Raw genomic sequence first — 22,500 nt, 5'->3', positions numbered from 1 at the left:
GTGACTGTTTCAAGGAAATCGACCAGGTTTAAGAGGCAGGATCTGCCCTTAACAAAGCCGAACTGGGTAGGATCCAGTGTCTGTAGGTCCCCAATATCTTTATTTATAAGGTCCATGATGATCCTTTCCATAGCTTTGCAGACCAAGCCAGTGAGACTTATGGGGCGATAGTTTCCAGGATCCGTTGAGGCACCACCTTTGTGGAGAGGGACCACTGTTGCTGTACGCCACTCTTTGGGTACATATCTTGTAGTAAGGCTGAGATTGAACAGTAGTTTTAGGTTTGGGTTTAGCTCTTCTTGGAGTTCATGTAGGACGCAGCCCGGGACACCGTCTGGTCTCATTGATGCTGTGTTTCTTGCTTTGGAGAGGGCATCTCTTACCTGAGCATCTGAGATGTCAGGGGGGCAGCACTCTGCTGGAATAGATATTAGCCCTTTTGGTGGGGAGGGGGGGAGAAGTTTGCGCTGAACCTGTCAGCTAGGATGTTGGCAATGTCTGTGGGTTTGGTGTATTTTTTGTCATTTTGGACTAATTCTGAGCATATCTGGGAATTCCCACCCAGGTTCCTAACATAACTAAAGAAAGCCTTGTGATTATCCTTAGTGTCCTGTGCAATTTTTCTCTCAAAGCTGGCCTTAGACGATTTTATGAGTGCCCGCAGATTTTTGTTAATACTTATCAGAGATGCCTTCCCTTTTTGGGATTTTGCTCTATCATGTAGTAGCATCCTCCTTCTATTGTATAGTTTGTTTATGGCTGGGGTCCACCAGACAGGACGTCTGCCTTTGGAGGATTGGGTCTTGCTTTTATTTGGGATTGCATGATCCATGCATTCCTGAAGGTGATCATAGAATGCATTTATAAAGGATTTTGCGGTCTGGGCCGTATTATCCACAGGCCCCGGGGCTTTGAAGGATTCCACCTCAGTTTTGAGGAGTGTGAAATTTGCTTTAGAGAAGTTTTTCACTGTGGTTTTCTGGGCATGGGGTGGGGTCGGGATGTGAATATCCAGTGAGATTAGTTTATGGTCTGATCTTACCAGTGAGGGATACACTTCTGGTCTGGAGCATAGAGTTCCCATGTTGGTAATGATCAGGTCCAGTATGTTTTCCCCTCTTGTGAGAGTGGTAGCAAGTTGTTCCATAGCATTTGAGTTTATAAATTCTATGAACCTTTGGGCTAGGGTGTTGGAGCTAGAGTAATGCTCCCAGTCTATGGTTGGGTAGTTGAAGTCACCCAATATAATGGTGTTTGGAGAGACCTTCAGATTTTCCAATGTTCTCAGGAAGGCCAAGTGGGGTTCCTGGGTTTGGGAGGGTGGTCTGTAGCAGGCTATAAACTGGATGGCAGTTTTACCCACTGTTAGTTGCACATGGATAGTCTCTGATGCTTCGTGCTGTGCCACCAACCTGGAGGTGTGGGTATCTTTGACGAATATTGATACTCCCCCTCCTTTTGTGGTTCGGTCCAAGTTTTGGGGCTGAAAAGCATGGTATGAGGTATAACCTGGTAGTGCTGGGGTACTCTCAAGAGCCTTGAACCAGGTTTCTGTTACTGCACAGATATCGATGTTCTCCATGCTAAGGAGAGTTTTGAGTGCGTGCATCTTGAGGTTTAGACTTCTGGCGTTGAGTAGCATTACTCTTAGTTTCTTATCTCTTGTGATACCTATGGAGGTGTGTTTGTCTTTTGAGCCTTGCCTAAAAAAGGCACTATGGGGGTAGCAAGAGCCTTTGCCAATATCCGAAAGCCCAGGGGTGACAAGTGCAAGCCGTCCCTAGCGAAGCATCGTGGCTTGTCGAGCATGTCATCCCAGGCTGACATGCATTGGATCCCCTTTGAATGACACCAATACTTAAGCCAATTGTTGAAATTAATAATCTTGTCTTCATACTGTGGCATCATTCTTGGTGAGGGTAAGATGCTACTCAAGGTCAGGGTCATACCGGCCTGGGCTACATGCTCAGAGAGCTCCTCTATGTCTCTTTTCATGTAGTCCAGGGAGGTACGTCTCAGGTCATTCACACCAGCATGGACAATGACTGAGTCATATTTGTACTTGCCTTGGAGTGACCTGAGTGCTTGTGTTATGTGGCAGATCCTAGTGCTCAACAGGCAGCACACCTTGACCTTCTCCTTGTTCAGCCTGGTGAGTGGGACGTCAGTGTGCCTGATGATAGAGTCACCTATTACAAGTGTATCAGGTGTGTTGTTTAACCTTAAGGGCTGTGACTGTTTGGCACACTGGCTTTGTGAGCTATGTGTTGCATGTGTTTTGTTTTGGGGTAGCGGTTGCTTGGGTGTCTGCTTTGGAGGTCTCTGCTGCTTAGGCAGATTTTTATTTAGAGCCTCCAAGTATGTTTTTGTGTGTTTATGTGTTTGGTTTACTGTCGTGGTAGGTCTGTGTGAGACTGGAATTTTAGTGAGTGTGGTTCCTTCTCCTCCTGACTGGTTACGCCAGTACTGAGTTGAGAGAGCTTAGCCTCCAGTTTGGTTATATGGTTGCATCTCTCACATGTGTTGGAATTTGTTGGGAGGAGGAGAGGGTTGTCTGTGTACATTAGGCAGTTGTAACATTGCCTCAAGATTTCCAGATTCACCAGCTGGACCGGAGAGGAGATTGTCAACTGACCTTTGGACATGCTAGAATAGTATTGAGAATTTCTTTATAATTGAAAAAAATGGCCAATGGGGAGCAAGGTACTCCAGGAGGAGTTTGTGAGGGTGTAGTGATTTTAATTTTTTAGTGCTGACTTATATAATTGCTTTAGTGAGCAAGTGCCAGGTAACTTAAATGCAAAAATGACAAACAGTAACTTTCTTTCAAGTGAAACAAGGAAATAAGTACAGTAAGCAATGCAGATATCACTAGGGATCCACAGAAGCACTGAAAAGCCGTGTTTTAGGTGGAATTAGCTTTTCAGGGAAATAACAAGCATACAAACAAAACTAGATTCAGCAGGCCTGGATCTAGTCTATGCTACAGCAAACAAGGTGTACCAATTACAGTAAGAAATAGTTCAAATATGCAGGCACTATAAGCCTTTAACCAGAAATTCCCAGCTCAGAAGGGCAGAGTCCAGCCTCTTCTCCCACAAGAGTGCAGACCATGAACCTTCTTAATGTAAAATAACTGGCCTGAAGCCCAGGTGCTTAAAACAGAACTAATACATTTTTAGAATAACAGACACTGAGCCCTCAATCAGCAGTTCCCAACTTAGAAGGATGTAAGCTACCTGTCCTGCCACCACAGTGCAGCCCAGAAACCTTCCTAATGTAAAACAACTGGTCTAAAGCCCAAGTGCTTAAACTAAAAGGCTTAGAATAAGTTACACCAAGCAGTAATAAATACAATAGAGTATTTTTAAGATTACGCAAAAGCAAAATAAAGTAGGAAAAAAACACAAATGCAGTAAAAGCAAATAATTAATTTTTTTTTTTTTTTTTTTTTTTTTTTAGTGGAAAGAGAGAAAGGAGTAGCCGAAACTAAGCTGATTGGCCTTCTCAAATGTTCTCCCTGTACTGGGTAGAATGAGGTAATGACACTAGACTGGGAGGAGGGTCCCAGATCAAATTTACACTAGGGGCGGGCAACTGCAAAGCCACCAACTATAAAAACACTATACCAGCAGGGAAGGAGGGTGGGAAACAAACTGCAGATATGTTTCACAGCTGAAAAGCAGCAGTGAGCCTTTAAATGAAAGTTTTAAACAGCTAAAGGAGCCTCTAGAAAAAAGAGTTTACTGTAACCAGTTATCAGAAACAAACAACCCAACAGATGCTTAATAAAAGTGGACAATTTCCAGTTAATACCTCACACACAGTGAAACTAGCTAGAAAAATACACAGTACACAAAGTGCTATAAATAACAAAGAAATAAAGAACAAAATAAACAAAAAACAGGATACTTAATGTTATATATTATAGCTCCGAGTTTCCTCAGTGTCCTTCCTTCGATCAGTTCACTGTGAAATGGCAGAGCATTCACAACTGAACTTCATAGGTAACAGAAAGTTGAAACCTGAGACAGCTTTTAAGAAAGAAATCTCAAAAGTACCAATGAGGTGCTTAGTCTAAGCTGTAGTCCAGGTGACCTCAGTCAGCCAATGACCTCAAACAATTCTCTCTCATAGAAATGCCTGATGGCTTTGGCCAAACCAATGTCTCTGAATATGTGCTCAGACACACAGCCTCCACAAACACTAGGCCCAAATACAAGCCTGAATATGGAAATGCTACAAATATCCCCACTACTTAGAACAAACTGCAGAAATGTTTCACAGCTGAAAAGCAGCAGTGAGCCTTTAAATGAAAGTTTTAAACAGCTAAAGGAGCCTCTAGAAAAAAGAGTTTACTGTAACCAGTTATCAGAAACAAACAACCCAACAGATGCTTAATAAAAGTGGACAATTTCCAGTTAATACCTCACACACAGTGAAACTAGCTAGAAAAATACACAGTACACAAAGTGCTATAAATAACAAAGAAATAAAGAACAAAATAAACGTAAAACAGGATACTTAATGTTATATATTATAGCTCCGAGTTTCCTCAGTGTCCTTCCTTTGATCAGTTCACTGTGAAATGGCAGACCATTGTTGGTCATTATTCTGTCATGGACTATACCTGATACTCTATGCCAGGTGATTGCAGCCCCTTTTATTCTAGCTTTGACCTCTTCATTCAGACTACCCTTCTCCTCAACTACTCCTCACAGATACCTGAAGCTGTTTACATGTTCCACTGTTTTCCCTTCTATCTCTATTTTCAGCTTCTTCTGATTTCCCCAATTGGCTGCCATTACAGCTGTCTTATCTGTGCTTAGTTTCATCCCATGTTCCTTCAGATTTGCATTCCATTCTCCTATCCTTTGCTGAAGTTCTAGCTCAGACTCTGCCTGTACGGCCACATTGTCTGCATACAGCAGCTTTGTTGATCTGTCCCCTCCAACCTGTTTGCTAATGAAGTCCATCACCAGTATGAACAGCAGTGGGCTCAGAGCTGAACCATGATGTACATCCACACCGACTGTAAACCTCTCTGTGAAGTTGAACACTGTTCGCACTTGAGTCATTGAGTCCTTGTACATAGCCTGCACTAATTCTACCAATGTTTCTGGGACTTCAAACCACTGCAGTACTGCCCAAGATTAGCTTTCTTGGGAGCTTGCCATATGCTTTCTCCAAGTCTAGAAATGCCCAGTTGGACTCTGTCCTCATCTCTAGCTTCCTCTCAACTATTTGTCTCAGTGCAAAAATCAGGTCAGTTGTGCTGCATCCTGATCTGAATCCAAACTGCTCATCTCCCATCTTACATTCTACTACTCTGCGTATCCATTTATCAATCATCCTCTCCAGAACTTTCATGCAATGTGATAGGACTTTGATGTCTCTGAACTGCCCGCAGTTGTGGATGTCCCCTTTGATCTTGTACACTGGCATGAGTATGCTTATTTTCCAGTCATCTGGGATATGCCTTTCTCTCCACACTGCTATTACTACCCTCAGGAGCCATTTCTTCTCTATCTCACCCAGCATCTTTATTATATCTGCTGTGACCTCATCTGAGCCTGCTGCTTTCCCTGACTTCATCTTCCTTAGTGCTGTTATTACTTCTTCAATGGTGGGCTCCTCTTCTTCTCTCATTGTAGGCTGTTTCTGGGGCAGTACAGCTTCTGTGGGGTTTTCTTCATTCAGAAGCTGCTGGAAATACTCCTTCCATCTGCCTATGATGCCATCTGGGATGGTGAGTAGGTTGTTGCTGGCATCCCTTATGAAGGGTGTCTGACTATCTTCTTTATCTTTCTGTCTTTGCCTTGCAACCTGATATAGTTTCTTTGTGCTCCTTACTGAGTCACTTTCCAGAAGATGGCACAGTGCTTCCGATGCCCTATTCTTTTCTATTGCAACTTCTTTCTTAGCTTCTTTGTTAGCCAACCAGTAGTCCTTCCTAGCCTGGCCAGTCTTTTCTGTCTCCCACTTCATCCTGCACTTCTTTTTTCTTTTGATGACTTCCTGGGCTTTTGAAGTCCACCACCAGCTTTCCTTATGTACCTTATTTCCATACTTGGCTCAGCCACATGAATTTTCTGTAGTCCTTACACATGCTGTTTTAAGGTGCTGTCATTCTTCTTCAGCTCCACCTATTTCCTCTTGTTTTTGGGGTGCTAGAGCCCTGAGTAATTCCTTGAACTGCTGTACTTTCTATCCAGTCAAATTCCAGGTCTTCAGCCTGGTCTCTTTTGACCTTAAAGCCTTCTCTGACCACTGCCTGCAACTGGTTGTGGCAACTAGTTGTTGCAATCATGGATTTTTCCTTACTAGGAGGAAGTCTACATGAGTTACATGTTGACTACTCTTGTATGTGATCTAGTGACTGTCTGTCTTTCTGAACCATGTGTTGGCTACTGTCAAGCCATTTGCCAGACAGACGTCTAGAATGGCTTCTCCATCTTTATTCCTTTCGCCGCACTCATGTGAACCCAGCCAATCCTCATCTCGTGTTCTGTCTGTCCCGATATGTGCATTCAAGTCACCCATTATTAACACCAATTCATGTTGTTCTGCTTTATCTAGCAGGTCTTGCAACTGCTGTCTGAATGCACTCTTTTCCTTGCTATCACAACCCTGCTGTGGGGCATAAGCTGAGATTATAAATACTGCCCTATCATTACACTTGAATCTGACTGCCATGAGTCTGTCATTAATTCTGATGATATCCCTTACTGCCTTCTGAAGCCTCTCTCTCATCACAATTCCTACACCATTTCTAGCCTGCCTTCCAACTGAGTAGTAGACTCTGGATCCCAAGCTAAGTGGTTTTGCTGCACTGCCCTTCCATCTCATCTCCTGGATACATAGGATGCACAGCCTCCTCCGTATCATCATGTCATCCACTTCCAAGCTGCATCCTGTCAGTGAACCTACATTAAGTGTATCAATTCTCATTTCATGTTTGGCAAGTTGGCTGGTTTTACATCCAGCTTTCGCTCAACAGAGCTATCCCAGGTAACCCAGGCCCAGGGATGCTGGGCTTTATGGCGGGTACATACACTGGCCAATAGGGGCACATATACCACTCCCATGATTAGCATGGGTCCCTGGCATGGTCAGAGTAGGCTGGGTCCTCGAACCACTTATCACCGGTAACTACCCATGCCCATTTTTGGCGACATTAGTCAACATGACCGAATCACCTAGAGCCATATTTTACACCATCTAGTGGCTAGCCCTGCCACTGTGCGCAGTCTGTGATCTGTGTTCTCCTATCTTGAGGATACTGCGCACCACAGTAGATGCCCAAAGCGGTTGTTCTGTACAACTCTTCCCCCTATAGCTCACCATGTAGAGTCTGTGCTGCTGCCCACAGCTCCATTCATTGGTGAATTTGAGATGGAAACACTCAGCATGCTTTTTGGACATAGGAGAAACTCCATGGAGACACAAAGAGAACTTGCAAACTACAAAGTTCAAAATGCTGTAAAAATCACTGAACCTACAGACATTGCCAACATACTGGCTGACAGGTTCAGTGCAAACTCCCCCCCCCCAATAGGAGAGATATCCATACCAGAGGATTGTAGCCCCCCAAACATCTCTAACGCTCAGGTGAGAACTGCTCTCTCCAAGGCGAAAAACACAGCATCCATGGGACCAGATGGTGTCCCTGGCTGTGTGCTCCACGAACTCAATGAGGAATTAAACCCGCAGTTAGGACAGCTGTTTAATCTTAGCCTCACCTCAGGATACGTACCCAAGGAGTGGCGCACGGCAACTGTGGTCCCACTTCACAAAGGCGGTGCCTCCACCGACCCTGGAAGTTACCGTCCCATCAGCTTGACAAGCCTGATCTGCAAAGCTATGGAGAGGATCATAATGGAACTCATAAATAAAGGCATAGGGAACTTGCAGACTTTGGATCCAACCCAGTTTGGCTTTGTCAAAGGCAGATCATGCCTTTTAAACTTGGTTGACTTTTTCGAAACAGTCACCAAGGCCATTGATGAGGGAAAGGCAGACCATACAGCCTACCTCGACCTGGCAAAGGCTTTCGACACAATACCCCACTCAGGTATCATTGAAAAACTCATCAGCTTAAATGTAAACCCATACATCACAAGATGGGTTGCAAACTGGCTAAGTGACAGAACCCACAGGTTCAGAGTTGCTGGCGCCATGTCAGACTCAAAGCCTGTCACAAGTGGTGTCCCACAGGGCTCAGTCCTGGGCCCACTCTTGTTCGGCATCTACTTTTCAGAAGTACAAGCAAACACAGGAGGGTTATGGCTGACAAAGTTTGCAGATGTCTTCAAACTGGGCGCCATAGTCGAGAACACATCTGACACAGATATCCTTCAGAAGGGTCTCACAGAAACGGATAACTGGTGCCAGAGCCATGGCCTAAAGTTAAACGCCAAGAAATGCATAGTCATACCCTTCGGGAAAAACAAGGTTACCCCTAGCTACCATATAGGTGGCAATCCACTGAGTACAGAAGAGGTTATCAGGGATCTGGGGACCCAGGTTGACAGTAACCTTTCGTTTGACACTCACGTTGCTAAAGTAGTTAGGAAGACCTTCTACATTGCCCACCTGATCATGATTCACATCTAGATCAAGGGAGGTCATCGTCCCCCTGTACTCATCACTCATCAGACCAATGATTGAGTACAATGCCCCATTCGGAATGCATCTGACCCGACACCTGCAGCAGCTGGAAAGGCCCCAAAAGTTCCTCACCAAAAGGATAAAGGGTCTCAAAAATATGTCTTATGCTGCCCGACTGAAAGAACTCCAGCTCTATTCAGTCGCCACCGCTTGCTCAGAGGTGACCTGTGCCTGACATACAAGGCCATGTCCAACCCAGAATTGATGAACATGCTTCACCTCAAAAAATCTAGATCCCTCAGAACTACAAGGGTGGGAGACTTAAACCTTGACACGGTTATTAATAGGATGTGCTGGAGGGACAGATTCATTACCCAGAGACTCCCTATGCTGTGGAACAAAGTCCCGGTACATGTGAGGCAGAGCACCTCGCTGGCCTTGTTCAAGAGAAATCTTGACCAATGGATGGGAGATCGCAGATATACCCCAGGGATTACCTCAGTGTCACTGCTTGACAGAGGCACAGTAAAATAATGGGCATAGTTTCCTTCAAACTAAAGGGGTGGCAAAAGCCACAAAACTCTGGGCTAGGCTTATAAATGCCCTTGGGCAGATAGCCTAGTATGAACCTATGAACCTATGAACAAACAGGCATTGGTCGGAGGTCAGGATCGAACCTTGTGCATGGGAGGTGAAGACCATAACCACTAAGCCATCTGGTCCCTGTAACAGGCCCATATACACACACACACACACACACACACACACACACACACACACACACACACACACACACACACACACACACACACACGCACACACACACATACACACACACACACACACACACACATATATATGGGTCCCCTTCAAAACATCTAAAACCCATAACGTCTAATTTCATAACATTGAGACCAGAACATCTAAAACCCATAACATTGAATTTCATAACAATTAACAGTACAAATCACGTGAAATAACATCCCCTCCACATATAATGACACCCAGCTACCAAACACACCTTTCACTACATTTCTGCAGGGGGGCTTGATCCGGTGGGGTAAGGAAATTAACTTTTTCCCACAGCAGTGTGATCTTGGGGTTGGTATATTTAATTTACAGAAGGGTGTGGGGGGGGGGGGTGGAGCCCGCCTGCAGAAACATAGTAAAAAGTGTGTTTGGTAGTTTGGTGTAGTGGAGGGGATGTCATTTTTCTGCGATTTGTACTGTTAGATGTTATGAAATTTGATGTTATGGGTTTTAGATGTTTTGGGTTTTAGATGTTCTGGTCTCAGTGTTATGAAATTACATGTTATATATATATATACAAAACAAATGAAAACAGTCCAAACAAAATAAGTCACCGCTCAGCCAAGTAAGATGCAACTGCAATGCCTTTAAATACTTGCTAATCAAGCAATCAAATCTGTTAATTGAAAAAAAGCTACAAGGTAGTATATCCAAAAACAGTTTGTCACTTCTATAAAATTGTGTAAAAACTATGTATAAAGACATGTGTATGAAAACATGTAGTCAGTTTACACTTCTTCTACTGAACTTTACTTTAAAATGTGTATAAATACTTTATTTCTAAATAAAAATAAAACAACATAAAACCATTAAAATTATTTTATAACTAGAATTCTCTACCAGGTTATAATTTAACCAGTAGAAAATAAGAATTATATTACAGACTGATAAAAACTATCTAATGAGGCTCTTGAGTCTCAAAATGCATTTAATCGATAATTAGTCTTTAAGACCAGGAAAGTTATGTGCATCTAAACGTAATTGCCAAACTAATTCTAATTTTTCTAGTAATAATGAAGACGGTCCTTCCCTTGCATTAACTGGCACCATGTCTATCCCTTTAAAACTAAACTCTTGTTCAGGGTAGGTATCTATGTGTTTAGCCAAGGCATTTTCACATTTATTTTTGTTAATGCAATACTGGTGCTCGTATACATGATGTTCATCGTGTTACACTGCTGCAGTCATCACACTTGGGTTATCCTGCCATCAGGCGGTCCCGCAGTCGGCCAGAGTTCCAAAGTCTTGGTCTGGTGTCAGTTGCTGTCGCTTCTTCCCTGACGTCAGTGCACCAGGGATATATAAGATGCATCCGACGCCATTTTCTTCAGTCTTTCTTACCTCGTGGTCCCCAAAGCAGAAGCAGTCCGCAAGTGCCAGTCAGCCGACTCCTGAGATTTTCAAATCGAATTTCAGACCGAAGTCTTCATAAAGCTAAGTACCCCATTGGGGAACCTTTTCTTGCCTCAGTCCAATCTCATAAAAAGTTAACAATTGCATTTCTTGTGGGAAGCAAATACCTCATAAGGACTTTCATTCTTATTGTATTCCTTGCCTAGGCCCAGACCACAACGTCACAGGTTGTCGGTTTTGTGCTAGGTTTAATAAATGAACTATTAAACGTCGGTTTGATTCTGCCCGACATTATTTTGGTAGGAAATTTAATTGTACCATGCCGTCGGAACAACCGACGACTGGAATGCATAAAAAACGCAAAGATAAGGACAGGCAGCCAAGATCCAAACTGGAATCCGAGGCCTCTGCTAAGCCAGTCGCCGGTTCTCTGGTTCTCAGTGAGGTGCCTATGCAGCCCCTGACGACCGCTGATTTAGAACCCCAGGCGACATCCGATTCACAAGCGGAGATTGCTAGGCCTCCACAACCTTTACCTTTAGGCCCTTCTGACTCCATGCCTGAAGGAGATCCGGGTGCAGTTGAAACGCCTTCAGTTGCAGAAGGTGTCTTCAGACCGACTACACTCACTATTAAATCCTATGCAAAACTGAAAACTCCTTTAAAAACAAAGAAGACTGTACAGCAGTCCCCAGTACAAGGCCCCATGCCTAAGAAACAGATGCTTAAGATGGCTGAAGACTTAATTACCCTAATCAGAGGTTCCCACCCCCTTCCTGATAAAAGGCCAAGGCAGGAGGAGAACTACGTTTCCTCTGACCAGGTTTCAATTTCCTCAGACTCTTCTGAGGAACAGGAATATTCCTTTCCCCCTTATGAAGATTCTGATGCTGAAGAGTCTATCCCTTCTGCATCTCCCCCAGAAGACTACTCTTTTGGGGAAACCTTACATACTATGAGGGAACATTTCCATTGGGAAGGCCAGGATTACTCTGATTCTAAGAAAAGGCTTCAAGAGTTCCTTTTACTACCCCAGCACAGACCACTTGCTATTCCACCTGTGTTAGACATTGTGGATGATGTTTATTCAGAATCTAGCCTTAACCCAGATTCACTACCTCCTGCACCAGCCAAACCAGACAGATACTACAGAGTCCCTGACTCACACAAATTCCTGTATAAAAGCCCTGTTGCTGACCCAGAAACCATTTCCCAGGGTCCCAAAGGAGTTAAGGCCTCTATTGCTAAAAATCCTGTGCCCTCTGAAAGGGATTCTAGAGCACTAGACAGATGGAGAAAGAAATTATATACCTCAGCTACTCTAGCTATGAGGGCCTTAAATTGTCAGTTTCACATGCTGAAATATCAATAATATCTGATGTCTCAATTAAAACAAAAAATGCTCGCACATACAGAACAGCCAGGCTACAAAGAAATGCAAGATTTGTTGCATTCAGCTGAACAAGTGAGAAAACATACTTTGCAATGTGGATTTGATTAACTGGAAGCTTCTTGTAGAGCAGCAGTGACAGGGTCTGTCATACGTAGGCATGCTTGGTTAAAAGAACAAACTTTACCTGATCATGTTAATGCAAAGTTATTGGATGCACCTTTACAGCAGGATGTTTTATTTGGTGTAAAAGCAGAAGAAGTTTTAAAGAAAATGGAGGATAAGGCAAAATCTATGCAGACGGTCAAGGATTTTTTACAGGTTCAACCCCCTTGTTTCAGCCGAAATTGGCCAACCAAAAACTGGTCCTTTCCAGCTTCTGCCAGACCACAGAGGGGCAGATACAGACGCCCAAGGGGCAGAGGCCAGCCACAAGGCTTTTACCAGCCTTGACAATGGGGTGCCACAACCCAAAAAGGAGGAGAAGACAGGTCTCAAACTACCAGAAGACAAACACAATGACTTACTCCTCAGACTACCAAACAAAACCCTCTTGGCAGCTCCCTTGGGGGGAAAACTAGCACTTTTTGCAGGCAATTGGCACATCATCACAAAAGACAAATGGGTCCTAAATATTGTATCTCAAGGATACAGATTCCACTTTCGCGCTTTGCCAAGGATAAAAGGAATGCCAAACCTGCCACCAAATCAATGGGCAGAGGCTCAAAAGCAAATTTCAGCTCTCATGGACATGAGAGCTATTCAACAGGTTCCTACACAGGAGCAAGGACAAGGATTTTACTCAAGACTGTTTCTAGTTCCCCAAAAGGACAAAGCCTGGAGACCCATTCTGGACCTCTTAATTCTAAACACATACCTGGAAGTTCCCAAATTCAAGATGCTAGCACTACAGCAACTTCTTCCCATGCTGGGCAAGAAGACTTGGCTAGTAACGTTGGACCTCAAGGAGGCATACCTGCATGTCCCTATCAGACAAAATTGCAGAAGATACCTCCAATTTATTGCAGGTTCAACCCATTACCAATTCTCTGCACTGCCCTTTGGCTTATCTACTGCGCCCAGGATCTTCACAAAATGCCTGGCACCAGTAATTGCATACTGCAGACAAAGAGGGATTCAAATATATCCATACCTGGACGACTGCCTTATTCAAGCATAAAGCAAGGACATTCTATTAAAGCATCTGGCGTTTGTCAAAAACCTACTAAGTTGCCTAGGATACACAGTAAATGAAAAGAAGTCAAAACTAGTGCCCTCACAAGACATAACATTCCTGGGTGCTAGCTTAAATACAACGGCACAGATGGCTTATCTCACGCCAGACAAGCAAGGACAACTGACTCAATACTTCAAAATGATGGCAACAAAGACCTAACTCCCTGCAAGAAAAATTCTGCAGGCCTTGGGATTCATGGCATCTTGCATACTACTTATACCATTTGCAAAACTGCATGAGGAAATTACAGTGGTACCTGAAAAGCGTATGGACTCAACACAGCCACAGCTTGGAAACAATAATACCACTCATTCCCTGCCTTCAACAGGAGTTTCTATGGTGGGCTCAGGCATGTCACCTCAACAAGGGTCAGCCTTTTACCTTACCCACAGCCAGGCAAACTATAACAACAGATGCATCGGATTATGCCTGGGGAGCACACATGGCAGGACAGTGTATTCAGGGCAAATGGTCTGCAAACCAAAGGCATCTACATATCAATCAAAAAGAGATGCTAGCTGTACAAAATGCCCTAGCAGCTCTCAAGGACCTCCTACATCCAGGACAACTCCTAATAAAGATGGACAACACCACAGTGATGTGGTACATAAACAAGCAACTACCCCCTATGCAGACAAGCAATGACCTTGTGGAACACAGCACTGACCTACCAAGTTCAACTACAAGCACAATTCCTGCCAGGAAAGAAAAACACACTGGCAGACGATCTAAGCAGAAGCATCATAGATCCTCACGAGTGGAAACTAGATCCACAAGTATTCGCAATGATAACTCAAAAATGGGGGAGCCCAGACATAGATCTGTTTGCTTCCCCCCAAAACTACCAACTACGGAAATTCTGCACAAGGACATACCACACACTAGCTTGGAAAGTGGACGCCCTCTCATTCATTTGGAAAACATTGACAGTGTATGCCTTTCCTCCACTGCCTCTTTCGGCAAAGGTGCTGCTGAAAGCCAGATTAGAGAGGCCACAAATGATACTCATTGCTCCAGACTGGCCACGCCAACACTGGTATCCAATACTAAGGAACATGGCTCAAGGCCCACCATGGATTTTACCTACAATTCCTCACCTGCTCACTCAGCAAAACAATCAGATTCTTCACAGCCAGCTCAAGACTTTAAATCTGGCTGCATGGCAAATTGCTTAAACAACCAGTCAACACTTCTCTCTAAAACTGTGATGGACGTCATTCTGGAGGCCAGGAGACCCAGCACCAGGAAAGTCTATTCAGACAAATGGAAAAGATTCTGCACCTGGAACCAGGCTAAAGGCCAAAATCCCCTTGTCCCAAATATTCCTCAGATTCTTCAATATTTAAGTGAGATGTTGCACAAAGGACTTTCCTTCTCATCTATTAAGATCCACACCTCAGCTATTTCAGCTCAATACAACACGGATCCTCCTATATTTTCACATCCATTACTAAGACAGTTCCTCAGAGGGGCTAATAACATAAGACCGCCCCTGAGTGCAAAAACGCCAACTTGGGATCTCAACTTTGTTTTGGAAAAGCTTACACTTCCGCCCTTTGAACCAGCTTTGACAGCTGATCTACAGTTTCTATCATGGAAAACTGCCCTGCTGCTAGCAATAACTTCAGCACAGAGTCTCAGAACTACAGACCCTAATGACAGTGGAGCCTTTCATAATTTTTCATCAAGACAGAGTCTCTTTATGAACTAACCCTTCCTTTATGCCAAAGGTGGTATCCAGTGTGGCCCTAAACCAAACCATTCATTTGCCCACCTTTTATCCAAACCCCCAGAACAAAGGGGAAAGGCTCCTACACTATTCAGACATTCACAGGCAATTACATTACTACTTGGATAAAACTAAGGCTTTCAGAAAATCTGACCAGCTCTTTGTATCCTATGCTGCAGGATCTCAAGGAAAAGCTATCTCAAAACAGACCATTTCAAAATGGATAGGGCATTGTATCCGTTTCTGCTACACACACCATGGGAAATCTGTGCCTGGTAACATCAGGCCCCATTCCATCAGGGCTACAGCAACATCAACAGCCTTCCTCAGAGGGGTACCAACCAAGGATATTTTGGAGGCTGCAACTTGGAGTTCAGTGCACACCTTCACCAAGCACTATCACTTACCTCTTTACTCTAAAACCAGAGCTGGCTTTGCCACTGCAGTTCTGCAGGGCCTACTAGCCTCTCCAAACCCTGTTTAGTTCCACCACCCATTCTTAGCTTTGGGATTCAACCCAAATGTGATGACTGCAGCAGTGTAACACGATGAACATAGTACAGTTTTGTACCTACCATAAATGTAGATGTTCGAGTGTTTACACTGCTGCAGTCCAGGTTACCCTCCCTCCATCCCCTCTGAACTAGCTGGACTTATCTATACCTTTCTATCCTATACAACCTCTGTGGTGTATTTGCTTGTGAATGAAGGTATTGTTTTATTTTTATATGTATATTTTTATATAGCAATATGTATTGCCTACCTTTTGGGGGCACCTGACATCTGGGGCAAGAAAAACTGAAGAAAATGGCGTCGGATGCATCTTATATACCCCTGGTGCTCTGACGTCAGGGAAGAAGCGACAGCAACCAATGCCGGACCAAGACTTTGGAACTCTGGCCGACTGCCGGACCTCCTGATGGCAGGATAACCCAAGTGTGATGACTGCAGCAGTGTGAACACTCGAACATCTACATTTATGGTAGGTACAAAACTGTACTTTCCCTCAACTTCCTGTTGGTTTTCACGACATAGAAAACTAGTCTGACAATCGATTTTGTGGTTAATGTTAAATTTATTGTTCCCCACAACAAAAGAAGACCCCGTGGTCATAAATTTACAAAACATACACATGTTGCATTTAAACATGCCTTTTCTAATCTTGAAAGAATTACTATCTTCTTCTAAAATGCCCTTCAAGTTCACACCCCTTCTAAACACAATTCTTGGTTGGTCTGTAAGGCTTCCTCTTATTGAGTTCTCATTAGTGAGGAAACGCCAGTTTTTTAATATTAAAAATCTGATGCTGCCAGCATTGACACTAAAAGTACAAATAAAATTATGTTCAACTGGTGAATTTTCTAAGGCTGATACCGGAAGTGGATGGTTGTGTCCTTGGCTCAAGATATATGTAGATATATATATATATATATATATATATATATATATATATATATATATATATATATATATATATATATATATATATATATATATATATATATATATATATATATATATATATATATATATATATATATATATATATATATATATATATATATATATATATTGCACACAGGTGGATTATATCTTATGTAGGAGGGCCAGTCTGAAGGAGATTGGAGACTGTAAAGTGTGACCGGAGAAAGTGTAGTTAGGCAGCATAGGATGGTTGTTTGTAGGATGACGTTGGTGATCAAAGAGAGGAGGAGGAGTGTGAGGGTAGCACCAAGGATCAAATGGTGGAAATTGAAAAAGGGTAATTGTGAAGTGGAGTTCAGGGATGAGTTAAGACAGGCACTGCGTGGCAGTGAAGAGTTACCAAATAGCTGGGTAACTACAGCAGAGCTAGTAAGGGAGACAGCTAGAAAGGTGCTTGGTATTACATCAGGACAGAGGAAGGACGACAAGGAGACATGGTTGTGGAATGAGGAAGTACAGCAGAGTATACAGGCAAAGAGGTTGGCATGGAAGAAGTGGGATTGTCAGAGAGATGAAGAAAGTAGACAGGAGTATAAGGAGATGAGGTGCATGGCAAAGGGAGAGGTGGCGAAGGCTAAGGATAAGGCATATGAAGAGTTGTATGAAAGGTTGGACACTATGGAGGGAGAAAAGGACCTGTAACAATTCGGTAGACAGAGGGACCGAGCTAGGAAAGATGTGCAGCAGGTAAAGGTGATAAAGGATAATGAGGGAAACATAGAAGCGAGGAGTGTGTTGAGCAGATGGAAAGAGTACTTTGAGGGGTTGATGAATGAAGAGAATGAGAGGGAGAGAAGGTTGGATGATGTAGGGATAGTGAATCATGAAGTACAGTGGATTAGCAAGGAGGAAGTAAGGATAGCTATGAAGAGAATGAAGAATGGAAAGGTTGTTGGCCCAGATGACATACCTGTGGAAGCATGGAGGTGTTTAGGTGAAATGGCAGTGGAGTTTTTAACCAGATTGTTTAATGAAATCTTAGAAAGTGAGAGGATGCCTGAGGAATGGAGAAAAAGTGTCTTGGTACTGATTTTTAAGAATAAAGGTGATGTGCAGAGCAGTAGTAACTACAGATGGATTAAATTGATCAGCCACAGCATGAAGTTATGGGAAAGAGTAGTGGAAGCTAGGTTAAGAAGGGACATCATGATTAGTGATCAGCAGTATGGTTTCATACCTGGAAAGGGCACTACAGATGCGAAGTTTGCTCAGAATGTCAGAAGGAGTTGCATTGTGTTTTTCTAGACTTAGAGAAAGCATATGACAGGGTGGCTAGAGAGGAGTTGTGGTATTGTATGAGGAAGTCAAGATTGTCAGAGAAGTATGTAAGAGTGGTACAGGATATGTACGAGGGTAGTGTGACAGCGGTGAGGTCTACGGTGGGAGTGACGGATGCTTTTAAGGTGGAGGTGGGGTTACATCAAGGATCAGCTCTGAGCCCTTTCTTATTTGCAATGGTGATGGACAAGTTGACAGATGAGATCAGACAGGAGTCCCCGTTGACTATGATGTTTGCAGATGACATTGTAATCTGTAGTGAGAGTAGGGAACAGGTGGAGGAGACCCTGGAGAGGTGGAGATATGCTCTAGAGAGGAGAGGAATGAAGGTCAGCAGGACTAAGACAGAATATATGTGTGTGAATGAGAGGGAGGATAGAGGAATGGTGAGGATGCAAGGAGTAGAGGTGGTGAAGGTGGATGAGTTTAAATACTTGGGGTCAGTAGTTCAGAGTAACGGTGAGTGTGGAAGAGAGGTGAAGAAGTGAGTACAGGCAGGATGGAGTGGATGGAAAAGAGTTTCAGGAGTGATTTGTGACAGACGAGTACCTGTAAGAGTGAAAGGGAAGGTCTACAAGAGGGTAGTGAGACCAGCTATGTTATATGGGTTGGAGACAGTGGCATTGACAAAAAGGCAGGAGTTTGAGCTGGATGTGGAAGAGTTAAAGATGTTAAGATTTGCACTGGGTGTGACGAGGTTGGACAGGATTAGGAATAAGTATATTAGAGGGTCAGCCCAGGTTGGAAGGTTTGGAGACAAAGCCAGAAAAGCAAGATTACATTGGTTTGGACATGTGCTGAGGAGGGATGCTGAGTATATTGGGAAAAAGTTTTATGTATATAAAACTTTTAGGACTTGGAAAAAAGAGACCAGAACCAAACAGGTGTTGAGTGCTTTCTTTCATTAATAGTAACAAGAACTTCATCAGAAAGCAAACAAATAAATAATTGTTGTGTTGTACTTCTAATTTTAAAAATAAACAGCCAATAAGAAACATGTTTTTGAAATTTTACAAAAGAAAACAATACAGTTGGGCTTTGAACACAAAGATTTACGGAACTCTGGTACTTACCCAACTCTTAGTTTTTCCTTAACCATTAGCATAGACATGTTTTCACTTAGGAACATTATTGCTAAGAACTGGGACATTGTTACAAGCAGCAGAGACCTTTCACTGATTCTTGGCAACACCCCGAGCTTTTTGTATAAAAAAAAAAGAAAAAAAAACATAATTCTTCGCAGCTCTGTTGAACAAAATGACAAACTATTTTTAATTAAAGACTCTGAAAATAAAAACAAGCCACCGTGTATGTTTACTTATGGAGTGTGTGTTACCTGCAGGCACATTCGCTTTGGGAAGGAATATTTATTTAAACATTCTAACATTAAAGTTGTTTTCCAAAGACACTTTGATTGTCGTAGTAGTAATGTATTTTATGCTGGTATTTGTGACACATGAGTTCTTTTATGTAGGGAAAACATACAGGAAATTATCAGACAGGATAAAGGAGCATTTAGCAGCGATCAGATACAATGATCAAAGGAATGCATTAGGTAAACACAGTGGTTACTGTAATGGGTTTCAAAGTTTTAAGTTCATTGTTCTGGAACAACTTGATCTTTTTCTAGGGGATAATGAAGCCTTTTTATTGGTGAATGAATTAAAATGGCAACTACTTTTAAGTGCAGAAGCTTCCCCAGGCATTAATGAAAACTTGAATATTAAATTTATATTACACTGGTACTGGTGAATCCCACCCACAGCATTACATGTTCAAATGTCATTGGCTACTGTTTTGTTTTCTTTTGTAAAACTTCAAATAAATGTTTTTATTGGCTGTTTATGTTTTTAAATTCGAAGTACATACAACACAACAATTATTTATTTACTGTTTGTTTTCTGATTAAGTTCTTATTACTTTTAAAGAAGGAAAGCACTCAACACCTGTTTGACTTTGGTCTCTTCTTCCAAGTCCGAGAAGTTTTTCATTTATTTAGTTTTAGTTCTTCTTAATGGTTCTTTTGCACATCTCTCTCTCTCTCTCTCTCTCTCTCTCTATATATATATATATATATATATAAATATATATATCTGTAGTATCTGTAGTATAAAAACATTTTTTGTTAAATATGTGTATCATTAACTTATATGAGTAAAAAGTAAATAATCTAGTGTTAAAAGCAATTATGCATTCATTTGTTTGACATCATCTGTCATGTAATAATCTGCCTCTGTAATATTTTACTAATATTTATTCTCACTCACAAAGGGAGCAGTCACCCTTGGTACAAAGTGATTGGGGGTCATGATGGACAGATCCCGATCACCCCTCAGTGCATATCAGTATTTAGAAATACATGCTAGCAATGAATTTGTTGTCAGAACTGAAGTTCTGCAGTGGTGTGTGTGTGTGTGTGTGTGTGTGTGTGTGTGTGTGTGTCTGTGTGAGATACACACTGTAGCAGCCACTTTCTATAAATGTCGAGGGAGGGAGTGGGGCCCTGGGGCCCTGAGGCAGTGGGCCAGTGGGGAGCCTTGGTCATTTAGTGCATAGTTACTATAAATGAAGTAAGCAGTTTGTTGCAGTTTAAAAGGAGAAAAGAGCTTTTTTTTTATGTTCCTCCTGTCTGTTTTTTTTTTTTTTGCTCCTCTAGTTTAGAGTAGAGTGAGCACATCATATCAAAGGGAAAGTACCAGGGCTAAAATAGTTAGTTACACCTCTGTTATAAGGTCTGTAGGTATGCATTCTGAGTCTGAAGCTTAGGATGTTTTATTTAAAATGAAAGATTACCAAAGGTAATACAGTGTGCTTTAGGATAGGTTTACTCAAGGGATAGACACTAATACCTCTATTTTACTCCATCAGTTTTTGCTAGCACTTAATTATCTGTCTAAACTATATGTAAATTGATGAAACCTTACAATCATTCTCTGTAAAGCAATATGCTGCTGTGGTAGAACTTCTTAATTTTCAAGAAATTAGCAATTCTATAGAGTACAACTATATAAACTGACAGTCCTGAAAAACCACATCTGACAATGTATTATAGTTTGCACCATTTAAATATTCCTGACTGCAAATAGGCTTGTTCATGACTGAAAATAGATGTAAGAACCTATAAAAATACCTGCTTAACAGATCTTCTAGAAATAAAAATGAATATATAATTACAGAGGAGAAAGAAGTGTTATATTGCTTTTCACTACATTCACTCTTGAAAGAATATAAAAGCTTAGCAGTTGCTTTATGAGTAACTAACTAATTAATACCTTTGCTTAAAAGAGCATGAATATTTAATTTGAAAGTTAAGTGCACGAGAGACTTTTGCTTAGGAGCACAAAGCCGCAGATGTCTCAGCAATTCAGTCATTTGTGAAAAAGAGAAGACTGTTTCATGTATCAGCTCAAGTGTTTATTTCTTAAATTTGTATCTAATCCAATATATACTTATGAAACGCCCATGTGATTGTAATTAGTGATTATTTGTACTGCCCCTGCACTGTGAATAGTAAAACATTAATGTGCACATGGAGGCATTGATTTTTACCTTAGAAATGCTTATGTTCTAGTAATATAGGAGTTATTCAGTTCTTTCATGTTACACATGCATGTGTTGAATATTATGCATAATAAGCACTGGCGTTATTATAATTGCATAGAACTTCCAAAGGGTTTACTGTAGGGCTCGTACTATTAAACTTTATGATGCCTGACTAATTTAAAGTAAGCAACACTAGCCTTTAACTATTGTTTTACATACATGAAATTATTAATATAAGTCAGAAAACAATGAGTTTATGTAGTGTGTTTTAGGTTTTTTTAGTGTGTGTGTATATATATATATATATATATATATATATATATATATATATATATATGTATATAGACAGATGTAGATATATGCAGAGATATGTATATGTACCATTTGAATTAAAATCCCTCATGAAGCTGCATTCTAGGAAAGTACACTGTACATGATTCCCAAAACAAATTATAGCAGAACTACAAAACATTAAACAAGCAAATAATAGATAAAACTGTTTAACAAAATTTATGTGATAGGTTAACATTCAATGTGAGTTTCAGTTAGTTACTCATAAGCAAAATGTGCTATAAAGCAATTTAGTGTAGATGATTGAAATTATGAGCTATTAATGTGTCTCATCCTGCAGTCCTGAATTTAAATCCCTCAACATCTGTTAACCAGGCATTCCTTTTGGGACACCCCTGAAAAGAGACAACTGACACTAGTGAGTTTTCCTGGTTAATAAATGAATAAAGTAAACTTAAAAGAACTTACATGGGTAGGGACAGAGGGATAGTCAATGCAAGATACAAAAACATGCATTATGAATGGTTGGCCACAACAGAAGAATTACAGTTATAGCCAAAATTAAGCTGGTCAAATAATGCATCTTAAATATGGCATTTTAGGAAGTTTAATTCACAGTACTGGACAGTTTTCAGAATTACCTAAGTAAGACTGTATCAGCAATCTCTGAATTACATTCTTGCACCACTTTTTTTAAATTAAGAAATATAAGTCAAAACTACAACAAAAAGGAGATGAAAGCTGCATGCCTCTCCCCTGCACCCTAGGTCGGGG

At 41.7% G+C, this 22,500-nt stretch overlaps 1 protein-coding gene across 3 annotated transcripts in view; it reads left to right on the top strand.

Annotated features, from left to right (window-relative positions):
* Window positions 1-22,500, top strand: part of CALCR (calcitonin receptor) — a 2,888,559-nt gene that overhangs the window by 2,634,333 nt on the left and 231,726 nt on the right. The window lies entirely within an intron of this gene.

The sequence above is a fragment of the Protopterus annectens genome, chromosome 3.part1 (genome assembly GCF_019279795.1).
Source record: "Protopterus annectens isolate FY-2018-M chromosome 3.part1, PAN1.0, whole genome shotgun sequence".
In the NCBI taxonomy this organism is placed as follows: domain Eukaryota; kingdom Metazoa; phylum Chordata; order Ceratodontiformes; family Protopteridae; genus Protopterus; species Protopterus annectens.
This window is presented reverse-complemented; position numbering and strand designations above follow the sequence as displayed.